Genomic DNA, 10444 nt, shown 5'->3' with positions numbered 1-10444 from the left:
AATAGCCCTCAGTTTTGCTTCCCTCCCCCCTCCACAGGAATAAAAGAAATTAGACTCGTCGCATTCCACATGATGAGCCATGATCCTCAATACAAGTAGCCACATTCAAATGACCACCTCCCGGCCGTCTCCTCGGGAAGCGAACCCCCCGGCCAGGTCGTGGAAAGCCAAGCAAGGCCGCTACCTGCTCACCAACAAAGACGCACCCGGAGACCCTCAGGGGACCGAGTGTCCTTCTTTATGGTCGGCCGGCAGGCAGGAGGCGCAGACCCGGACGGTCTCTTCCCCGCCAGACAGCAGGCACGTGGCCGGCTGCCACAGTCCCAGCGCCCTTGCCTGCCGGGCCTGGTCGCAGACCCCAGGGGACTGACACCCAAGCCAGGACATTTCCTCAGATGTCCACCGGGACCTCCCCGTGCCCACGCCCTCATGCCCCTGGGCCGGGGGCAACGACAACCCGCAAGTGTGCGCCTCACCTGAGGAACCCTCAGGCTACCGGACGCCTCAGGGGATTCCACAACGGCCCGCTGGCTATGCGGCTCTGAGGGCCTGTGGGCTAGCGCCTGCGCGGCAACAGACGGCTCGCTGATTGGCGGTGAGTGCGGGAGGTGAGGCCGTGCGGAACCACGCCCCCTTCAGGCACGCCCCCCAGCGGCAGGACGCAGCAGTACCACTGTGCCCTGGCTGTGGGTGGCTGTCTAGGGCCTCTGTATTCACCCAGGGCTCACTGTCCCAATGGGGGGCTCATGAAGGGGGCAGGGGACCTCCTCTTCCAGCTGATCTTCCCCAGGGCTTCGGCCAGCTTGCGGGGCTTCGGGGACACTGTGCTCTGCTGCCTGTAGGATTTCAACATCTCTCTGCCATCCCGCACTTGCCCTTTGATCCGCAACCAGGCGGCTTCCTGCAAAAGCTTCTCCCGGCCAATCTGGGCACCCAGTGGGAGCCGGGCATCCGAGACGCCAGTCTTATGCTGGGTGGCATCAGATCTCTGCTAGAAGGTGGCTGCACGTGGTGCCTGGCTGAGAAACCTCGGCTGGGTCACAACTTGAGATCAGACTCTTCCAACTCCTCTTCTAGCCTTGAGCCTTCCCTTCGCAGCCACCCAGCGCTTCTGCAAGACCTCGCCCAGGGAGGTGTGTGCCTTCTTGCACCTCCCAACCAGCCCAGAGCAGCGTAGACTCTGCCGTACCCTGAAGTCCGTTCATTTCTTGGCTACTACCAAGAAAATTGTCCATTTCAACTTCTTTTCCAACTGTTCACATAGCTCCCCTCGATTTTCTGTTTTTATGCTCCGAATGACCACCTGAAGGCTGTGGAGATCAGTGAATAAACGTGCTCAGCTGTATGAGACTGGCTTCCCCACAGAAAGGGAAACAGAAGCAACGGGGTATATGTGTCTGTGTGTGTGCACGTGTGTGCATGTGTGATATGTAATATTACATGTCATATATGTTTAAGTGGTGTTATTTAATCTTTATTTATAAATAACGCATGTATATTTTAGGTTATTTATTTTAAGGAATCAACTCCCACATTGTGGGGGCAAACAAGCTGAAATATATAGGGCAGGCTCTCCATTCAGGAAAGGGTTGATGTCACAGTCTTGACTTTCCAATACTGTTTAAATAGCAAGCCTTCAGGCCAGGAACTGAAACGGGTCTTGAAGTTGCATTCTTGCGTTAGAAATTGTGTCGTCAATGAATGGTGCTGAGAAAACTGAATATCGACATGAAAAATAATGAAAGTGGATCCTTATCTGACACCATATAGAAACATCATCTCAAAATGGATTAAAAATCTCAACATAAGACCCGAAACTGTAAAATTCTTTATAGAAAATATAGGCAGAAAGGTCGTCGATGTTAGCCTTGGCAATAATTTTTTGATTGTCACGTCAGAAGTTTAGGAACCGAAAACAAAAATAAACAAGTGGGACTCCATCAACCAAAATGGCTTCTGAATAGCCAAAGAAACAATTAAGAAAGTGAAGAGACAGTCTACAGATTGAAAGAAAATATTTGTGAAGCACATATCTGAGAAGGGTCAATATCCAAAATATGCAGGCGACTCACACAGCTCAATAGCAAAGAACAATGCAGCCCAATTAACAAATGTTTGAAGGATCTGAACAGATCTTTCTCCAAAGAAGACTTACAAATGGCCAACAGGTTTATGAAAGGTGCTCAACATCAGTAATGATTGGGGAAATGAAAATCAAAATCACAATCAGATCTCACTTCATGTCTGTTGGGATGGCTATTACCCAAACGTCAAGAGGTAACATAAAGGGCAAACCTTGTACACTGTTGGTGGGAATGTAAGTTGGTACAGTGATGATGGATAACAGTGTGAAGGTTCCTCAGAAAATCAAATCAAAACCAGAACTACCATATGATCCAGCAATCCCTCTGTTGAGCACATGCCCAAAGGAAATTCATTCAGTGCCTCACAGAGATATCTCTAGTCCCAATTAGTGTTAACTCATTGTTCCTACCGGAAACAAGCATTTCTAATTAGCAGAATATGTTTTTCATATTCCTGGCATCAAATATTTATTCTATCCATCTTTTCTTGTTCCCCATCATGTGATTCCCTAAGTACTACCACCCATGTAGAGAACTAGCTCACTACTGCAACAAGAAATGAGAAATGTGGAGAAGAATGATGTGACTTTTCTCTTCCTGTCCAGTTATTCTAGTTTATGGAGGTATGTCTAATTAAACCTTACCTTGGTAACTCCACTTACTATATCAATAGTACTAACTCAACATTCGCTAAAGAAACAGGAACCTAGAGTTGACTAGAATGTGTTTTTCAAGTTCCCATATTCAGCAAGTTTTTTACAGTAATTTCTAGTTGACTCATCATATTTGGCTAAGAACCACTAAATATCTAGAATAGTGGCACATTATTTCAATAAGTAATGAGAAGTAGTGTTGAAAAGAATGTGTTTTTCCTCATAGTGGATTCATCTATTTATCTCCAATTAATTATTCACCTGGGTAAAGGAGATGCCTATGGCATGAGCTAATATTTCTAACACTAATTAAGAATTTTGAGTTAAAAAAATGGTTATGCAACTTCCTGGAATAAACCGGTATTCATCAGCAGTGATTCCTTAGTCTATATATTTCTAGCCATTTCTAGCATCAACTATATGAATTATGTATTTACCAACTGATGTTGGTAGTTAAGACTTTATCATCCCTACAGAAATAAATAATAAAAAGATAAGGATGGGTTTCCCCTGCTTTGTGGAGTATGAATAAGGCAAATGTACTTCACAGGGCCTGCTTTTCCAAAGCCTTGCAGTTTCAAATATTGACCTTACCAAGGACTGGAAATATTCCCCAGGCTACATAGTCTCTGTTGTGAGATCAAGAATTGTAACACAGCAAGATTGCTGGCTCAAAGGCAGACAGGTTACTGATTGATATGTAAAAACACTGGGAAATTGCTATAAGAAGGCAGTGTTTGCTAAAATCAAGCTATTGTTGCAAATTGCATTATGGAATGTCACCTTGCTTGTCTTATTGAATGTTACCAGCTTTTATTGTTAAACTTGTTTATGTATACTTAGCAAAAACCACACCTATGTTCTCTTCCTGTAACTTCCTGGTCTGGAGAATAAATGCGGGAAGAGAACCCCAACTCGTGGTTGATTTCCCAAATGGAAGGAATACCCCGTTCTTGAGGGTTCTTGGAGATTAACCACTTTTTGCGGCTTCTCACTGCTCAGAAGAGATGGGCTTTGAGTAATCATTGGCAGCTCCATCACACCGGTGTATAGGGGTGACAGATCCATGGGAGGCAAAGCAACACTGCTTGGCATCCCATAGTTATTCAAGTTATCCCCAGTTAGCCCTAACAACTTTTTTCCTAGGTAACACTCAGCATTATCTCTTCTTCTAATTTTTTTTATTCCAACTAGAACTAATGATTAAGAGTTGAAAAGAACATGACTTTTAGGTGAAGGCTTCCCTTGTTATTTTAGTGTTTGCTGGCTGTTTTTTTTTTTTTTTTAAACAAGTTTCATGAGAAAACTCAGTAAAGAAGAGCTAATTTATTAGTTCAACAACAACAACAAAATTAATCTGCAAAGAATATTTTTCTACTACTTGCATTTCACTTATTATTCATATTGTCTGCATTTTACTACTGACTTGGGAAGCATGACTTGCCTATATTACTAACTCATTTTCTCAACAATAAATAAGAAGTGTTGAGAAGAACGATTTTTTCAATTCCTGTATTCAACTAGTTTTTCTAGTTATGGTTATTTATTCCTAGTAAACTAATTACCTGAATACAGCCAGCTAGGGAAGTTGATAGGTAGGTCGATAGACAGGTAGATAGAGAGAGGTATAGACAGAGCTAACACACTATCAAACAAGAATTAATAATTTATACCTGAGAAAAATCTAATATTTTTTCTTTTTTCCTTTACCCAGTTATTCTAATTGTCTCCAGTTATGCCTTGTTAACTATTTACATATTTACAAAAACTCTGTAGAGTATTAACTCATTGTTTTATAGGAAACAACAACTGAGACTTGAGAAATGTGTGTTTTCTCTTCCATTCTCCTATTCATCCTATTTGCTTCTGTTCATCTCTAGTTAACTAGTTTTTCAAGGAGCCACACCCATCTGTAGTACTCCCTCAGTTCAACAAAATGCGAGAATTTGAAGTTGAAAAGAATGTGATATTCAGCTTTCTGGCTTCAACTAGTTGTTTAGTAGTTATCAGTTGCACTAAGTCAATATTATGAAAACATAAGAATTTAGATCAGACAAGACTGTTTACTATTTTCAAAAGCCTATATATAAACTTGTTTTAGAAATTATGTCTAATACATTAGTTTAAGTACTGCTGATTGTGTTAATCACTAACACATTATTTCAAGCACATAGAAGAAGCTAGAGTTGAGAGCACAGTAATGTGTTTTCTATTCCCTCCCTTGAAATAGTTAACTACAGGTAAATTATTAGTGAGAAACCATTAATTATATACAGTAATAAAACTATATCTCAACATGAGATGAAAAGTTAGATTTAAAGGTTTTGAGCCCTTTTCCGCCTGTTGTCCTTGTTATCTCTACTTACTGCTAGCAAACTGGTTACATAGGTACTACTTGATACCTGCAGTACTTGTTTTTCTGAGAAAAAAATGTAAAATGTTAGATTTTAGAAGAAACTCATTTTAAATTTACTCACTTAAAATATTAATTCTGGTTATCTCAATTTTTTTTCAGTATGACTAGCTATCTACATCCCACTAGTCTCTATATAACCAATGCCTTACATCAGCAAGATATAAGAATAGCACCAACTATTTCTCTAGGTGTTTCTCGTTATCTCTAGTAAAATTGTGACCTAGCTAGCGATAGTACAGTCATCACAATCTAATCACTTCTTAAAGGCCTCACATCTCAATTACCATTATAGGATTTCCTACCCTCTTAATGGAGATCAACTTTCTAACACATGAACTTTTAGGGTACATATTCTGCCCACCGCATAATACTTACTTTTATACCCAACTAATTATTCCCAAAGGAAATCAGGATTTAGAATCGGGAAGGATGATTTTCTTCATCCTATCACCCTATACTTATGGATATTTATTTGTATTACTATTTATATATTACCTAGGTACCATTACACATCTACAGGACTACCTCATTGTTCCATCAAGAAATGAGAAATTTGAGGGGACAGCCCATGGCTCACTTGGGAGAGTGTGGTGCTGATAGCACCAGGGCTGCGGGTTCAGATCCCTATGTAGGGATGGCCAGTTGGCTCACTTGGGAGAGTGTGTTACTGACAACACCAAATCAGGGGTTAGGATTCCCTTACTAGACATCCTAAAAAAAAAAAAAAAAAAAAAAAAGAAAGAAAGAAATAAGAAATTTAAGTTGTAAATTCAAATTTCAAATTTACGAGGTAAGAATTTTGAGGGTAAAAGAGTGGTTGTTTTATCTATACAATAGTTAACAATGGCTGTTTTTAACTCTACAATAGTTAACAATGGCTGTTGTTAACTATACAGTAGTTAAAAATGGCTGTTGTTAACTATAATCTCCACGCTATGCATTAGATCTCCAGAACTTATTCTTATTGAATAACTGAGACTTTGTACCCTTTGAGTGTAGTTAACAATACTGTACTGTATACTTTAAACTTGTTGAGAGCATAGATCTTTACTGTTCTGTGTATGCTGTTGTAGTTGGAGGCAGCACTCTATAAATGTCAAGTATATCCAGTTGATTGCTGGTGTTGTTGAGTTCAGCTATGTCCTTCACAGTTTTCTGCCTGCTGGATCTGGCCACTTCTGATATCGGCGTTTAAAGTCTCCATCTAAGATAGTGGATTCATCTCTGTCTCCCTACAGTTCTTTCAGTCATTGCCATGTAATGTGATATGTGGTTAAGTGCTTACACATTAAGGATTGTTATGTCTCCTTGGAGCACTGAACACCTTTATCCTTATGTAATGCACTTCTTAATCCTTGATAACTTTCCTTGATTGGCAGTATGCTCTGTTTGTGATTAAGATTGCTGCTCCTGCTTTCTTTTGATGAGTGTTAGCATGGTATATTTTTCTCCATTCATTCACTTTTAGTCAATACATTTCTTTATATTTAAACGGGATTTCTTGGAGACAAAATATAATTGCATCTTGTTTTGTGATCATCTCTGACAATGTCTGAATTTAATTGGTGTATTTAGTCCATTCATATGTAAGGTGTATTTGGTGTATTTAGTCCGTTCATATTACTGGTAGAGGTGGATAAATATCTACCGTATTTGTTAGTTTTCTATTTGTTGCCCCTGTTCTCTGTTCTTAGTTTCGTCTTCCACTATTAACTGCCTTTTGTGGTTTAAATGATTCCATTATCTGTCCTTTCTTAAAATATTTCTTGTACTTCCTTTACTACCTTTTTTAGTGGATGCCCTAGAGTTGGTCATACACACTTACAACTAACGCAAGTCCACTTTCAATGACTGTGTACCACTTCATGGGGTGTGTGAGCACTGTGTATAATAATAGAGTCCTAATTCTTCCAACCTGTTCCACGGTCATGCCCTTCACTTATGTATAAGCAGATATAGGCAAAATACATACGTATAACAGATCTTTCATGCATATAACATGAACAAATCATTCATAATTGCCTCCATTTAACTATTATGTTGGACAAAGTATTACCTGTCAGTTATTGTAAGAATTACAAAAATGAAAGGTTTTATTTCACCTTCACTTATTCCTTCTTTGATAGTCTTCCTATCTTTATGTACATCTGTGTTTTTGACCTGTATCACATTCCTTCTGTCTAAAGGACTTTTAACACGTCTTTCAAGGCAGGACACTGGCAACGAATTCCCTTAATTTCTATTCTCCGAGAAGGCCTCTATTTAGCGTTCACATTTGAACGATAATTTTGCAGGGTAAAGAATTCTAGGTTTGGCATACTTCTCTCAACAATTTAAAAATTTCACCCTACTCTCTTCTTGCTTGTCTGCTTTCTGAGGATAAGTTGGATGTAGTTCTTATCCTTGTTCTTGTACAGGTAAGGTTTTCCCCCCCTTCTGTCTTGTTTCTGGAATTTTTTTTAAATTTTAATTGTATGTAGTTTGACCTAGGTGTAGCTTTCTGTGCACTTATGATGCTTGGTATTCTCTGACCGTCCTGGATATGTAGTTTGGTGCCTGACTTTAATTTGTGAAAATTCTCAGTCCTTACATTTTCAGTTTTTGTTCCTTTGGGAGGGGGTGCAGTTGTCTGGTTTGGGGATTTGAACCAGGACCTGGACACCGGGGACATGGAGCGATGGCGGACGGCGGGGAGATGCAAGGACAGGGCGAAGCCGAAGAAACTCAGGGAACCGAACTGCCCCAAGCGCGCCCATCCCGCCCGCTCACCTGTCCTGGCCGCTGTCTGCTGGCTCGGCTCGAGCAGGTCCTGTCCCGGTCTTTGGTCCAGCCTAAACGACCCAGCAGTTGACGACGCTGCAGGCCATGCCCGCCCTACTCCCATGGCCACACGGGTCTGCGCCACTTTGGCCAGTGCAGGCCCCGCCCCTCACTTCCCTGCAGCCTCTGCCGCCCTTGGGGACTTTGGGCTCTCTAGCCCAGCCCCCCGACGCGCAGCACAGCCCCGCCCACTCCCATGACTGTGACGCACGAGTGACGCCAGCGTGACGCCAGCGGGGCTGCTGACCAGGCGTTCTTGCTGCCACCGCCCTGTTGCTAGGAAACCGTTGCTAGGCTTGTGTTGACAGGCCGGGGCCCCCAGCAGGCCTTCCCCTCCCACCTCCCGGTGCCGGCTGCGCCCGCCATGGACGACTCTGCGGTTATGTCGGACCCCGAGCTGGACGCCCTGCTGCGCTATTTCATCCAGCACGCGAACGTCTTGGGTACGCAGCGCCCCGCGGCGGTCGGGTCCCCTCCCGGGACATACTCCCCGCGTTTCGTCCCGCTCCTTCCCTCGGACCCGTTACCCGTGTCCCCACTGCGCTCTCCCCCAGGTTTGAGGACCATAACCCTGACCGCCCTGCACCCCGTGTCTGGCCAGGCTCAACTAACAATCTTCAAGTACATGACCCACAGGCGAAGGAGGCTTTCGTCCTCTAACTCGTCTGCCTCCTCCTATGGGTTCTCCAGTGAGACCCAGCCCCAGGGGCCCGCCTGGCCGCCCATGGGATGGGAACGGGGCATGGGCGACGGGGAGGATGGGTCGGGAGTGTGGGGAAAGGGCGTTGGCCGATTAGGCCGCTGGGGAGAAGGGAGGAAAGCCTGTGAGGCACATGGACTGTTCCTCCTGCCCCATTCAGACTTGGATTCGGCTCTCAAGGGCTCTTCGGATATGCACAATCTGCCCAAGAAAGATGACACCTTACTTTACCAGAGCAAGGGTAAGGCAGGGATGGGGTGGGCACCCTGATATCTGAAGGCCACTCCGTCGGGGACCCCAGTCTTAGGGAGAACCTGAGGCCCCAACACCCACCACCTCTCAGCAACCCTAGGAGGGAGAAACTTTGTCATAGGCCCGTAATGTGATTCAGATTAGGTCCATTGGACCAGGCAGGGCATACCGATGCTTCCTCTGCTAACCATGCCCCCGTTCATAAGGCTGTAATGACGAGTACTGTGAGTAGAGTTACCTGACCGCCAGGGCTTCCAGGGAGGCCGATTCTGTGGGTACATCCAAGGGATTCCACCAGCCAGTGACTTCGCTCTCAGATGCTGACACCTTCAACCACCAGGCGAGCTGGCTGTCAGGCATCCTGTACTTTGATCCGACCTGAGGGGACCATAGCTGGGTTTGGGCAAATACAGTGCAGGAGGGGGGACACTGGGTGCACCCTTCATTCTCCAGGGAGAGTTAGGGTCAGTAGACACCTGTTTGGTCAGGGCCCTACTTTGGGGAGCCGTGAGAACTATTTGACTAGAGAGCATGGGAAGGCACATGGCCTGGACCCTGGTCTGAGATCTAGACTCATGCTCTTTCTGAGAATCCTTAAATTAGAAAGGAGGGTGCTGGGGCACAGGCAGCCAGGACAGTCACTGAGCGAGTGGTAAGGCCCCACAGACAAAAGGCCGGGAACTCAGAAGGTTCTGGAAGGGGCAGGTCCCTGGCCTTTAAGCAATGGTCTGAGTGGGCTGGCCAAGGAAGTTTAGACTGCGGAATATGATAGGGCCATGGTGATCCCACCAACCAGTTCCCTCACCCTGATTTGCTTCTGCAGATTCGAGATGACAGTCTTTTGTCTTCTGAAGAGGACAGCAAGGACAGGTGAGTAGTGGAGAGGCCCAGGGACGGGGCTGGTTCTGGGCCCAGGCTCTCCTGGCCCACTTGCTCCCCTCTTTTGCCTCAGGGAACACCCCGTGTATGGTTTGGATAGTGCCTACCAGAGCATCGCACACTACCACCACATTTCTAGCATTTCCAAAAGCTGCCACGACCTGTCCTATTTTCCTACATCCTCATCCTCCTCTTCTTTATCCTCATCTTCATGTTCCTTCTCTTCATGTCTCACCCGATACACCATCCCGTCAGGAAAGCAGGCCCTTAGGGTCCCGCTCTGGGGCCAGCTTCTGGGTTTCCTGCTCTTAAATGCCATCCTACTCTTCGTTTACTACTACTGGAAGCTTCGAGAGGGCAACCCCTTCTGAATGGAGCCCTGACGGTTTTTGGCTTCAGAGCCAGTTCTTCTCAGAAGTGCTGGCTGATTTCTTCAGCAGTGTTTGATGGGGGTGGGGGTGGGGGTGTTCCCTGTGTTCTAGCTTTGGGAGGCTGGGCCTAGCCCGAGGCAGTGTTTGTTCTCCCTGCCTTGTCCTGCCAGGGAGGCAGCAGACTCAGGCCCTCCAGTATATGGTGGTCCTGGGCTTGCGTTCCTCTGGAGCCTCCTGTCCCTGGTTGCGTGTGACCCTTAAGGCCTGGG

At 44.9% G+C, this 10444-nt stretch overlaps 1 pseudogene; it reads left to right on the top strand.

Annotated features, from left to right (window-relative positions):
* Positions 1-8337: 8337 nt before the first annotated feature.
* LOC134367616 (emerin-like) lies at positions 8338-10175 on the top strand (annotated as a pseudogene).
* The last annotated feature ends 269 nt before the right edge of the window (positions 10176-10444 follow it).

The sequence above is a fragment of the Cynocephalus volans genome, chromosome X, assembly GCF_027409185.1.
Source record: "Cynocephalus volans isolate mCynVol1 chromosome X, mCynVol1.pri, whole genome shotgun sequence".
NCBI lineage: Eukaryota > Metazoa > Chordata > Mammalia > Dermoptera > Cynocephalidae > Cynocephalus > Cynocephalus volans.
The sequence above is the reverse complement of the archived record's forward strand: the minus strand, read 5'-3'. Positions and strand labels throughout refer to the sequence as shown.